The sequence below is a fragment of the Mesoplodon bidens genome (assembly GCF_964165515.1).
Source record: "Mesoplodon bidens genome assembly, chromosome: 11".
Lineage (NCBI taxonomy): Eukaryota > Metazoa > Chordata > Mammalia > Artiodactyla > Ziphiidae > Mesoplodon > Mesoplodon bidens.
Window position 1 is genome coordinate 48,297,940 of NC_138167.1, and position 12,185 is coordinate 48,310,124.

Here is a 12,185-nt window from a genome sequence, read left to right on the forward strand (position 1 = left end):
ATTAGCTTTAGTAGTTTTCTGGTAGCATCTTTAGGATTCTCTATGTATAGTATCATGTCATCTGCAAACAGTGACAGTTTTACTTCTTCTTTTCTGATTTGGATTCCTTTTATTTCTTTTTCTTCTCTGATGGCTGTGGCTAAAACTTCCAAAACTATGATGAATAAGAGTGGTGAGAGTGGGCAACCTTGTCTTGTTCCTGATCTTAGTGGAAATGGTTTCAGTTTTTCACTGTTGAGAACGATGTTGGCTGTGGGTTTGTCATATATAGCCTTTATTGTGTTGAGGTAGGTTTCCTCTGTGCCTACTTTCTGGAGGCTTTTTATCATAAATGGGTGTTGAATTTTTTCGAAAGCTTTTTCTGCATCTACTGAGATGATCATATGGTTTTTCTCCTTCAATTTGTTAATATGGTGTATCACATTGATTGATTTTCATATATTGAAGAATCCTTGCATTCCTGGGATAAACCCTACTGGATCAGGGTGTATGATCCTTTTAATGTGCTGTTGGATTCTGTTTGCCAGTATTTTGTTGAGGATTTTTGCGTCTATGTTCATCAGAGATATTGGCCTGTAGTTTTCTTTTTTTGTGACATCTTTGTCTGGTTTTGGTATCAGGGTGATGGTAGCCTTTTAGAATGAGTTTGGGAGTGTTCCTCCCTCTGCTATATTTTGGAAGAGTTTGAGAAGGATAGGTTTTACCTCTTCTCTAAATGTTTGATAGAATTTGCTTGTGAAGCCATCTGGTCCTGGGCTTTTGTTTGCTGGAAGATTTTTAATCACAATTTCCATTTCAGTGCTTGTGATTGGTCTGTTTATATTTTCTGTTTCTTCCTGGTTCAGTCTCAGAAGGTTGTGCTTTTCTAAGCATTTGTCCATTTCTTCCAGGTTGTCCATTTTACTAGCATAGAGTTGCTTGTAGTAATCTCTTAGGATCCTTTGTATTTCTGCAGTGTCGGTTGTTACTTCTCCTTTTTCATTTCTAATTCTGTTGAGTTGAGTCTTCTCCCTTTTTTTGTTGATGAGTCTGGCTAATGTTTTATCAATTTTGTTTATCTCCTCAAAGATCCAGCTTTTAGTTTTATTGATCTTTGCTATTGTTTCCTTCATTTCTTTTTCATTTATTTCTGATCTGATTTTTATGATTTCTTTCCTTCTGCTAACTTTGGGGTTTTTTTGTTCTTCTTTTTCTAATTGCTTTAGGTGTAAGGTAAGGTTTTGGTTGTTTCTCGAGGTCGGATTATATTGCTCTAAACTTCCCTTTTAGAACTGCTTTTGCTGCATCCCATAGGTTTTGGGTCATCATGTTTTCATTGTCATTTGTTTCTAGGTATTTTTTGATTTCCTCTTTGATTTCTTCAGTGATCTCTTGGTTATTAAGTAGTGTATTGTTTAACCTCCATGTGTTTGTATTTTTTACAGATTTTTTTCCTGTAATTGATATCTAGTCTCATAGCTTTGTGATCAGAAAAGATACTTGATACGATTCAATTTTCTTAAATTTACCAAGGCTTGATTTGTGTCCCAAGATATGGTCTATTCTGGAGAATCTTCCATGAGCACCTGAGAAGAAAGTGTATTCTGTTGATTTTGGATGGAATGTCCTATAACTATCAATTAAGTCCATCTTGTTTAATGTGTCATTTAAAGATGTGTTTTCTTATTTATTTTCATTTTGGATGATCTGTCCATTGGTGAAAGTGGGGTGTTAAAGTCCCCTGCTATTATTGTGTTACTGTTGATTTCCCATTTTATGGCTGTTAGCATTTGCCTTATGTATTAAGGTGCTCCAATATTTGGTGCATAAATATTTACAATTGTTATATCTTCTTCTTGGATTTATCCCTTGATCATTATGTAGTGTCCTTCTTTGTCTCTTGTAGTAGTCTTTATTTTAAAGTCTATTTTGTCTGATATGAGAATTGCTACTCCAGCTTTCTTTGGGTTTCCATTTGCATGGAATATCTTTTCCATCCCCTCACTTTCAGTCTGTATGTGTCCCTAGGTCTGAAGTGGGTCTCTGTAGACGGCATATGTGCGGGTCTTGTTTTTGTATCCGTTCAGCCAGTCTGTGTCTTTTGGTTGGAACATTTAATCCATTTACATTTAAGGTAATTATGGATATGTATGTTCCTATTACCATTTTCTTAATTGTTTTGCATTTGTTTTTATAAGTCTTTTCCTCCTCTTGTGTTTCCTGCCTCGAGAAGTTCCTTTCACATTTGTTGTAAAGCTGGAGTGGTGGTGCTGAATTCTCGTAACTTTTGCTTATCTGTAAAGGTTTTAATTTCTCCCTTGAATCTGAATGAGATCCTTGCTGGGTAGTGTAATCTTGGTTGTAGGTTTTTCCCTTTCATCACTTTAAAAATGTCCTGCCACTCCCTTCTGGCTTGCAGAGTTTCTGCTGAAAAATCAGCTGTTAACCTTATGGGGATTCCCTTGTATGTTATTTGTTGCTTTTTCCTTGCTGCTTTTAATATTTTTTCTTTGTATTTAATTTTTGATAGTTTGATTAATATGTGTCTCAGAGTGTTTCTCTTTGGGTTTATCCTATATGGTTCTCTCTGTGTTTCCTGGACTTGATTCACTATTTCCTTTCCCAAGTTAGGGAAGTTTTTGACTGTACTGTCTTCAAATATTTTCTCAGACCCTTTCTTTTTCTCTTCTTCTTCTGGGACCCATATAATTCAAATGTTGGTGCGTTTAATGTTGTCCCAGAGTTCTCTGAGACTGTCTTCAATTCTTTTCATTCTTTTTTCTTTATTCTGCTCCCTGGAAGTTATTTCCACCATTTTGACTTCCAGCTCACTTATCCGTTCTTCTGTCTCAGTTATTCTGTTATTGATTCCTTTTAGAGTATTTTTAATTTCAGCAATTGTGTTGTTCATCACTGTTTGTTTGCTCTTTAGTTCTTCTAGATCCTTGTTAAATGATTCTTGCATTTTCTCCATTCTGTTTCCGAGATTTTGGATTATCTTTACTATCATTACTCTGAATTCTTTTTCGGGTAGTTTTCCTATTTTGTCTTCATTATTTGGTCTTGTAGGTTTTACCTTGCTCCTTCGTCTATAACATATTGTTTTGTCATTTCATTTTTTGTTTTTTTTGATGGTTGGTGCTGTATTCCTGTCTCACTGGTTGTTTGGCCTGAGACATCCAGCACTGGAGTTTGCAGGCAGTTGGATAGAGCTGGGTCTTTGTGCTGAGATGAGGACCTCCAGGAGGTCTCACTCTGATTAATATTCCCTGGGGTCTGAGGTTCCTGTTAGTCCAGTGGTTTGGACTCAGAGCTCCCACTACGTGAGCTCGGGCCCAACCTCCACCCTGGGAACCAAGATCCTGCAAGGTTTGGGGCACGGTAAAAAAAAGAAAGAAAGAAAAAAAGGAACAGTACAATATCAAAGAATAAAAGACAAAATAAAAGTAGAAAGATAAAAAATATATTAGGAAAAGTTAAAATATAATTGAAACAACTGCAACAAGGCAAAATAAAACCACAACAGAAAAAAGGAAGAAAAGGTGGGGGTGGAGGACAAGCCAAAAGGAGAGATCACTAACAAAGTATAAAGAATAAAATAAAATTAGAAAAATAAAAGATTTATTAGTAAAAATAAAAATATAAAAGAATCAACAACAATGAATCAACAAGGTAAAACAGAACCCCAATCTAAAAGAGGAAAAAAGAAAAAAAAAAAAAAGCCTTGGCCATGGGGGTGGAGTTTAGGCTGGGCTGGCACTTAGGCTGGGGTGGGGGGTGACGTTTGAGCATAGGGTGGGGCCTAGGTGGGTGTCGTTTAAGCGTGGGGCGTGGCCTCTGCTTAGGACCTGTGGGGAAGAGGAGAGGCAGCATGTGGAAAGGAGGGCCTCAGGAGTGTGGAGTTCCAGAGTTTGGAGGTAGGGTGCTGAGTGAGGGTGTGTGGGTGGGGTTTAGGCTCAGCTCGTTGGAGGGGGTCTCCGACTGTAGAGTCGGGGCCCTGGGTGGGGGTGTAGGGGCGGGGCTTGGGCTCTGCACAGCAGGAGGGAGGCTCCGAGGGCAGCGGATTAGGCCTGGGAGCCCAACAGGCTTCCCGGTGCCTAAGTGGACAGGGAAAGTACTGGCCCCGTTCCCTTCCGTTCCTTCGTCCCCCTCCCCCACTATCTCCCCCAGGGTCTCCTGTCGCTGCTGGACCCCTAACCATGGGTGGGTCCCGCTGGTTGTAGGAACTCTTCCCCTCCCCCAGTCACCCCTCAGGGGTGCTGGTCCTGGAGGTCCGGCCTTAACTTTTGCTCCTCCTTCCCTCCCTCCCACTCCCTCAGGACCCGCGTGGCTGGAGGGGGCCTCAGTGGGCAGAGGATCAGGCCCGGGATCTCAGCAGGTTCCTGGGGGCTCAAGTGGGCAGCGGAAACCTGGGCACACTCCCTTTTGATCCCCTACCCTCTCATTGGTTCCCCAATTTACCCCTTCTCCTCCCTCAGCCACCCCTTGGGGCACCAGTCCCATCCTGCCTTCACTTCTCCTCCCCCTTCCTTCCCCCAATGACCCACGTCCTACCCAGTTGCTGGGGGTTCCTCCCGCCCCCTTAGGTGTCCATGGTCCCCCACTGGTGCCTGGTAGGTGCCCTAGTTGTGAGGAGACGTGAATTCTGCGTCCTCCTAGTATGCCATCTCGACCCCCCAACATGTTTTTAAGAATGGATTTTTATACAGGCGAATAGTTAAATTCTATACAGCTTCAAAGGACTAATGATTGACAGGATTAACATTTTACCTTACTATAAGAAAATGAAACTTCTCAAAATTGGAATGTGGAAAGTGTCTGCCTTGTAAAGAATAGAAAATGAGGCTGGAAAGCTAATAACATATAGATGGGGATTTCTATATCAGGTCTGGTGATTAGTTATTAAAAGAAATTTCTAATTAAGGGAAGGAAGACAGGGTTAAAGAGAGGAGGAATTAGTTGCAAAAGTAGATTGAAAGTCACAATTAAACAAAAGGAAATATTTTTAAATGTATGTCAGTAATAGAAATTATTTATTATTTCCTGGAGATTGAGTTGAATAACTTCTGGAATCCAAGTCTAAGATTTTAGGTTAATGATCCTGAGGAGAGGACTACTTTAGACTTTGTGTTTCTCTTTATGGCCTGCTAATTCTGCTTCTTAGAGGGCCTAAAAGTTGTTTTATAAAGCATCAGATAAATTTAGAAATACATGGAAATTATTTAGGCATACAAGTAAATGAATCTGACTTCTTCTGGTCTTGATAGAATAAAATGGATCAGATTTACTCTTTCAACTTAACTAGAAAACTAGATAAAACATCAAGCAAGAATTTTCAGACATTGGATAACAGTGATTCCTGAGAGAAGGGAAATGAAAAGGATGAGCCTATGATTTCCACGGCTTACTGGGGTGGTGTGTTGAGGGGAGAGAGCTGGTAAAGCCTGGCAATGCCTGGCAGTCTTGTGAGTGGAGGAGAAAGAGTTCAGGGAGGCCAAAGTGGCTAAGGTTTGTGAGATAAGTACTGGAGGGGAAGTTGCTGAACAAAGAGAAAGCTCCAGAGATGTGCAGTGGGCCCCCCTCAAATCTTTGGCTGAGTACTGATCTGTACATATATGGGAAGAAGCTACCAGAGCCTGGGGAAAGAACCACCAGAAAGAAGGAATCAGAACAAGCCTGAGAGCTAACACAGGTGCCAAGAATAGTTCATGTCCCAACCATCTAGAGTAGAAAAGTTGTGGGGCATTGAATAGAGTCCTCAAAAGGGCATTGCTTCAAGAGTGGGGCCAAAGTGACCTTAGAATAAAGGCTGCCTGAACCCATGGTAACAAGCTTAAATACAAGTCTTGAAAGCTTGAAGCTGATCCAACTAACTTAACTATATCACAGAACAAAGCCCAACAATATTTAAAGGAACACAGCAAATTCTGGTAACAACAAAACCCAACAACATGAAATTCACAATGTTTAGCATCCAATTAAAAATTCCCAGGCATGCAAATAGAAGAAAAATATAACAAAGGGAAAAAACAGTCACTATAGAAATACCCAGAAAAGACAAAAATGATAGGATTAGCCAACAAAGATATTAAAACAGATATCATAAACATATTCACATGTTCAGGAAAGTAGAGGAAAGTGGACATTGTGAGGAGAAAAATAGAAAATATAAAAGACCCAAATTGAACTTCTAGAGATGAAAAATACAGTATCTGAAATGAAAAATACATGAGATGAGATTAACATATTAGACACTGTGGAAGGAACAGTTAGTGAACTTGAAAATAGAGCAATAGGAACCATTCAAATGAAATAGAAAAAAGGCTGAGAAAAGATGACTAGAGCTTAGCGAGCTCTGGGGCAGTGTCAAGCCTAAGCATGTAATTGAAGTCCCAGAAGGGAAGGTGGGCTGTAAGTGGTATCAGAAAAAATGTTTAAAGAAATAACGGTGGTCATACAGAGTGAAGTAAGTCAGAAAGAGAAAGACAAATACCGTATGCTAACACATATATATGGAATTTAAGAAAAAAAATGTCATGAAGAGCCTAGGGGTAAGACAGGAATAAAGACACAGACCTACTTGAGAATGGACTTGAGGATATGGGGAGGGGGAAGGGTAAGCTGTGACAAAGCGAGAGAGAGGCATGGACATATATACACTACCAAACATAAGGTAGATAGCTAGTGGGAAGCAGCCGCATAGCACAGGGAGATCAAATCAGTGCTTTGTGACCACCTGGAGGGGTGGAATAGGGAGGGAGGGAGACGCAAGAGGGAAGGGATATGGGAACAGATGTATATGTATAACTGATTCACTTTGTTATAAAGCAGAAACTAACACACCATTGTGAAGCAATTATACTCCAATAATTAATTAATTAATTAATTAATTAATTAGAAAAAATAACAGTGGAAGATTTTCCAAATTTGGAAATATACTGACAGATCCAAGAAATTCAGCATACCTCAAGTAGAAGAAACACCATAGTGAAATGTATAATAATCAAATTGCTCAAAACCACTGATAAAGAGAAAACTAATGAAAGCAACCACAGGAAAAGAGACATATTATGTACAGAGGCACAAAGATCTGTCAGAAACCATGTAGGCCAGAGGACAATATAGCTACATCTTTAAAGTACTGAAGGAGGAAGAAAAAAAGCTTGGCAACCTAAATTCTTTACCAGCAAATATATCTTTCAAAAAATAAGGCTATACTTTTTTAGGCAAACAAATGCTGAAAGAATTCATCACCAGCAGACTTCTACCGTAAGAAATATTAAAAGATATTTGTCAGGCAGAAGGAAAATATGAGGTAAATGTTCCAATCTACACAAGGAGTGAAGAGCAGTGGAAATGCTCTCAGTTTTTAATATCTCTGAAAGACAATTGACTAGTCAAGTCAAAAATAAAACAACATACTGTGGGGTTTATAACATGTTGAAGTAAAGTATATGACAATCATAAACACAAAGGAGGGGGAAAATGGAAGTACATACTTGTCTAAGGCTCCTATACAATACATGAAGTGGTATAATGTTATACGAAGGTAGACTATGCAATAAGTTAAAGACATATAAATCCTAGAGCAACCAGTGAAAAACAAAAACAAAAACAAAGAGGTATCGTTATAAGCCAGTAATGGAGATAAAATGGAATTAAAAGATACCCAATCCAAAGGAAGGCAGGGAAAGAGGAAGGATACAAAGAACAGATGGGACAAATAGTAAAAAAAAGAACATGATGGTGGATTTAAAACCAACCATCTCAGTAATCACATTAAATGTAAATGACCTAACCCAGCACACCCAATAGAAATATAATGTGAGCCATCTATGTAATTTTAAGTTTTCTAGTGGTCACATTAAAAAAAAAGTAAAAAGAAACAGGTAAAACTAATTTTATAATATATTTTATTTAACCCAATATATCCAAAATATGTTATTTTGGCAAGTAATAAATCTGAAAATATCGTTAATGAGATATTTTACCTTCTCTTTAAAATGTGTGTATTTTACACTTACAACACAATTTGCATTAGTTATATTTCAAGTGCTCAAGAGTCACATTTGGCTAGTAGCTACCATATTGGACAGTATAAACATCCTGTTAAAAGGCAGAGATTGTCAGATTAGGTTAAAAAATATGTCTACAGGAAACCTGTTTTAAATATGAAGATACATATAGGTTAAAAGTAAAAGGATGGAAAAATATACCGTGCCAACACTAAACAAAGGAAAGATGAAGTAACTATATTAATATCTCACCAAGTAGATTTCAGAGCAAGTCATATTACCAGTGATAGACTTTCCATAATGGTAAAGGGGTAAGTTCATCAAGAGGATTAACAAACAACCTAGATATGTACAAACCTAACAGAACTTCAAAATAGATGAAGCAAAAACTGAGGAAATTGGAAGGGGAAATAGACAAATTTATAATTACTGTTGAAGATTTCACCACCTCTCTCTCAGTAATTAACTGTTTCCAAGGAGAAGTTAAATCTAAGTGATGCTTGGTAAGAGAGGAAACATCTTGCCAAACATTAAGCCCAACTAGACAAACCTAGCACAGGGAGTAGGTTTTCCTTAGGAAATAAAAACTGTGTAAGAAGGGGAAAAAATCAGACAAAATGAGATAAATTAGTTAAGTGAATATGATGGGGTCTACGATATGCTATGCACTCTAACATGTGGAATAAAATGACCAGAATGGAAGTTATAGTGTTTCTAACATGACTCATGGGAAGATTCCATGTCATTATAGTTTACCTCTTTAAAGTGTTTGTTAATAGAACTAGTCCTATTGATAAACCAGGGATTTATGTGAGGTCACAGGGAGAATAATTACAGTTGTCATGACTCCATAAAAATAGATGTTGCCTGCCTCTCTTTCTCTAAAACCTTGGCAGTAATTCTAATAATTTGTTACTTGAATTTGCATGTGAGAAAAATCCTGGACACAGTGAGGGATGCAGTAACATAGAGCTTACCTGAAGTCTGCCTTCTTGGTTTCTATAATATTATTAGATTAGATCTTTTTAGGAGTGAGTGACCTTCTGACTCATAATATTCAGGGGTTGTTGCTTGGTTAGTCTTTTGGGTTTTGTGGTTGACAAGGATAAGTCTAATTTAAAAATCAGAATGAGGGAGACTTCCCCAGTGGCGCAGTGGCTAAGAATCCGCCTGCCAATGCAGGGGACACAGATTCGAGCCCTGGTCCAGGAAGATCCCACATGCCACAGAGCAACTAAGCCCGTGTGCCACAACTACTGAGCCTGCGCACCGCAACTACTGAAGCCAGCGCGCTGCAACTACTGAAGCCCGCGTGCTGCAACTACTGAAGCCCGCGTGCCTAGAGCCTGTTCTCCACAACAAGAGAAGCCACCGCAAGTAGCCCACGCACCACAAGGAAGAGTAGCCCCCACTTGCCACAACTAGAGAAAGCCTGTGCGCAGCAACAAAAACCCAACACAGCCAAAAATAAATACAATTAAATCTTAAAAAAAAATAAAAAAAGTTCAGAATGAGTATGTAGAGGGGAAAATCTGGAGGGGTAAAATAGGACAACAGCTTTTTTTCCCTCTGAAAGTTATCTTGGTCTCTGCTCAGGAACACTGTCATGCTCAGGACTTTTAGAACATTTATTTCCTAAGTCAATTATAAGGGTTCAAAGTGTGAAATTGGAAAGGGTTAAAGTCAGGATTGTATTGTGAAATGTTTTACTTCTAAATGCATGAGAAAACAATAGTTTGGCTGGTTTACTGCGTGAGAAGGAGAATACAAATAGCAGTCATTTATGTTATTGTGGTAACATACAGGAAAAGGATTGAGTCCTTAGTTTGAAAACATGGTAGTCTTTTAAAGAGAAGCTTTTTTCAGCTTCAACCTGGCAGCTCTTCAAATAAAATCACAAAGGAATAAGACACTATAAACAACCATTCCACCCCCAGACAGGACTGCATAGACAAGTAGGCACTCATGGCCAAAGCTGCAAAGGCAGCAGGAAGGGCAGCTCTTCAGGCACCAGGAGCTGCAGCAAGCAGAGGCAAGTGTGGGCCCCAAAAGAGTGACAAGTGCAAGACAAACAGTAGGCACAGGGCTGACTTATTACTCTTAGCCCCCTATTCCAAAGGGAATTGAAGCTCTTCTGAAGCTAAGAGAGTCCTGTGTGCAGAAAGGCTCTCACCATGGAAGGGGAGGGACCCTTGTCTTCACAAAATACAAGCAAATGCTCTGACCATCACTGCTCCTCTTTCATCTTAAGCACTGTGATCCCTTCTCTCATTTCTTTTTCCTTTATCTTCAGCCCTCTGTGAAATGACGTGTAGGATTCTTTTTGTTCTCCTAACTCCTAGCTTGTTTTTTTGGTATGATTGTGTCTTGGCTGAACTACGGCAATTTTCCTCATTTGGATAGAGTAAGAGCTGAAATACTGAGAAGAAAAACTCAGATCTAAATTCTGCCTCAGATATCAGATTACATGTCCTCAGTTAATGGGAGGGAACATTGAAGCCACTAAACTCCCTCCTACTGAGATACAGTAGAAATGAAAAAGAACCCAGACCACTCCATAGAGCTAGTTAATGAGCTGACTTTGAAGGAAGCCATTTCCCTCTCGGTGGAGAAACCTTGGTTGGAGGCAGAACTGAAGCAGTGGAAGAGGGATTCTTAGTGTGGTGTCCTGATCACTAGGTCTCTCTCTGTTCCTGTTCAGCTGGCTTGGTCTTTAGCTTTATAGGTCCACTCTTTCAAAATAACAGAATGAAATAAGAAGCCAAACAACTCAGTCTGTGTAGGTCCAGCTAAAGTTAATTGGTTTCTGGCACTCTTTCTTCCTGAAAAAGAGGATAGTCACGAGTAGCATGACACTCATTTATGTCATCCTTTTCACTTCAGGGTAACTATCCCAAAGGTGGTATACCCCTCTGATGGGCACCTGGGGGAGATATATCTCCGGGGCTTTCATGTGCTTGGCTATCCTTATCTCTCTCTGATTTCTTCTACTTCCGTCCTAAGTCCTTGTTGCCTGTTGTAATATATAACTTTTCTGCCCCCATAGGGAGTTTGGCTTACAGTGACTGACAGGTTGTCTGCCTGTTCACTTCATCCCCTGGATTGAAGGGTTTATTTAGCCTCATAGCATGGCTAATATTGTGGGCTAGAATGCCGGAGGAATCAGTCCCTTCCTGCTGATTTTCTCTCACTAGAGGATGTAGATTATAGCTGTGAAATCTGTGCTTGCTGAGCAGATCCTCCTGCATTCCTGGCTGCCTTCACAAGCCGAGAAGCATCCTTTAGCACCATTATCTTCGGGGGCAGGGTTAGATTAAAAACCTGGATTGGAGGAATCTGTGATCCTAATTGTGTCATAATTCATTATCATTATTTTAAATAACTGAGCTCCAGTTACCTATTGGGCATCACTCAGCAGAGAATTAACCACAACCTGAGTCCTCTGGGCCTGTTGTTCCGTCTTCAGAGATGCGGGAAGAACAGTGTCTCTCTTCAGTCCTGGCTCTCCCTCCCACCACCCTCAGAGCTCTGCTTCATGGTGAATGTGGTTTCCCTGCAACTGCTTAGGCGTCCTCATCTGTAGGCCCTTCCTCTGGTCTAGACCATATGCTCCGGTGTGTTCCTGGCAGTGCTCCCTGCTGCCTCCCCAGTAGGTAGTTGCCTACTATTGGGCAGTAGCTCACTGCTCTGGCCTTCTAGTGTGTAAATATTTGTCAAAGGACCGGGGTGTTTTCCCATTCCCCAAAAAGCATTCTGAAAAATGTGCCTGTTTTCTTAGTCATATTTCCAAGCTTTGGATCAGTTAGCCCATTCATTCCTTGCAGTTGACAGACACTGGCCTGACCTCAGCTGGCCACATAAAGTAAGTATGCAGTAACTTCCGACACAGTAACTTTCAAGCTTTGGTACCAAGGAGTCCTGGACTTAAAGGAACCGTGGACGACATAGTCATTGTTAGAGAACACATTGTTCCATTAACATATCTCCTGTATCAAGCATTTTAATTTCTTTCACTTATACTTGATATTGGAGGCATAAATGGAATCAACAAAAATGAGGCAGCTAACCATATAGATTCTGGGGGAGAACTTTACTCTTCATGTTTGTCATTTTACTTTCAGGTCTCATGTAATGTAGGTTATACTATATCCATGTCTGCCTCTATAAAGGTGACATTGCTGAGCTACTACC

The 12,185-nt window shown here is 39.8% G+C and overlaps 1 protein-coding gene across 3 annotated transcripts in view; it reads left to right on the forward strand.

Moving 5' to 3' along the window:
* SENP1 (SUMO specific peptidase 1) overlaps nt 1–12,185 on the forward strand; it is a 57,731-nt gene that overhangs the window by 38,799 nt on the left and 6,747 nt on the right. The window lies entirely within an intron of this gene.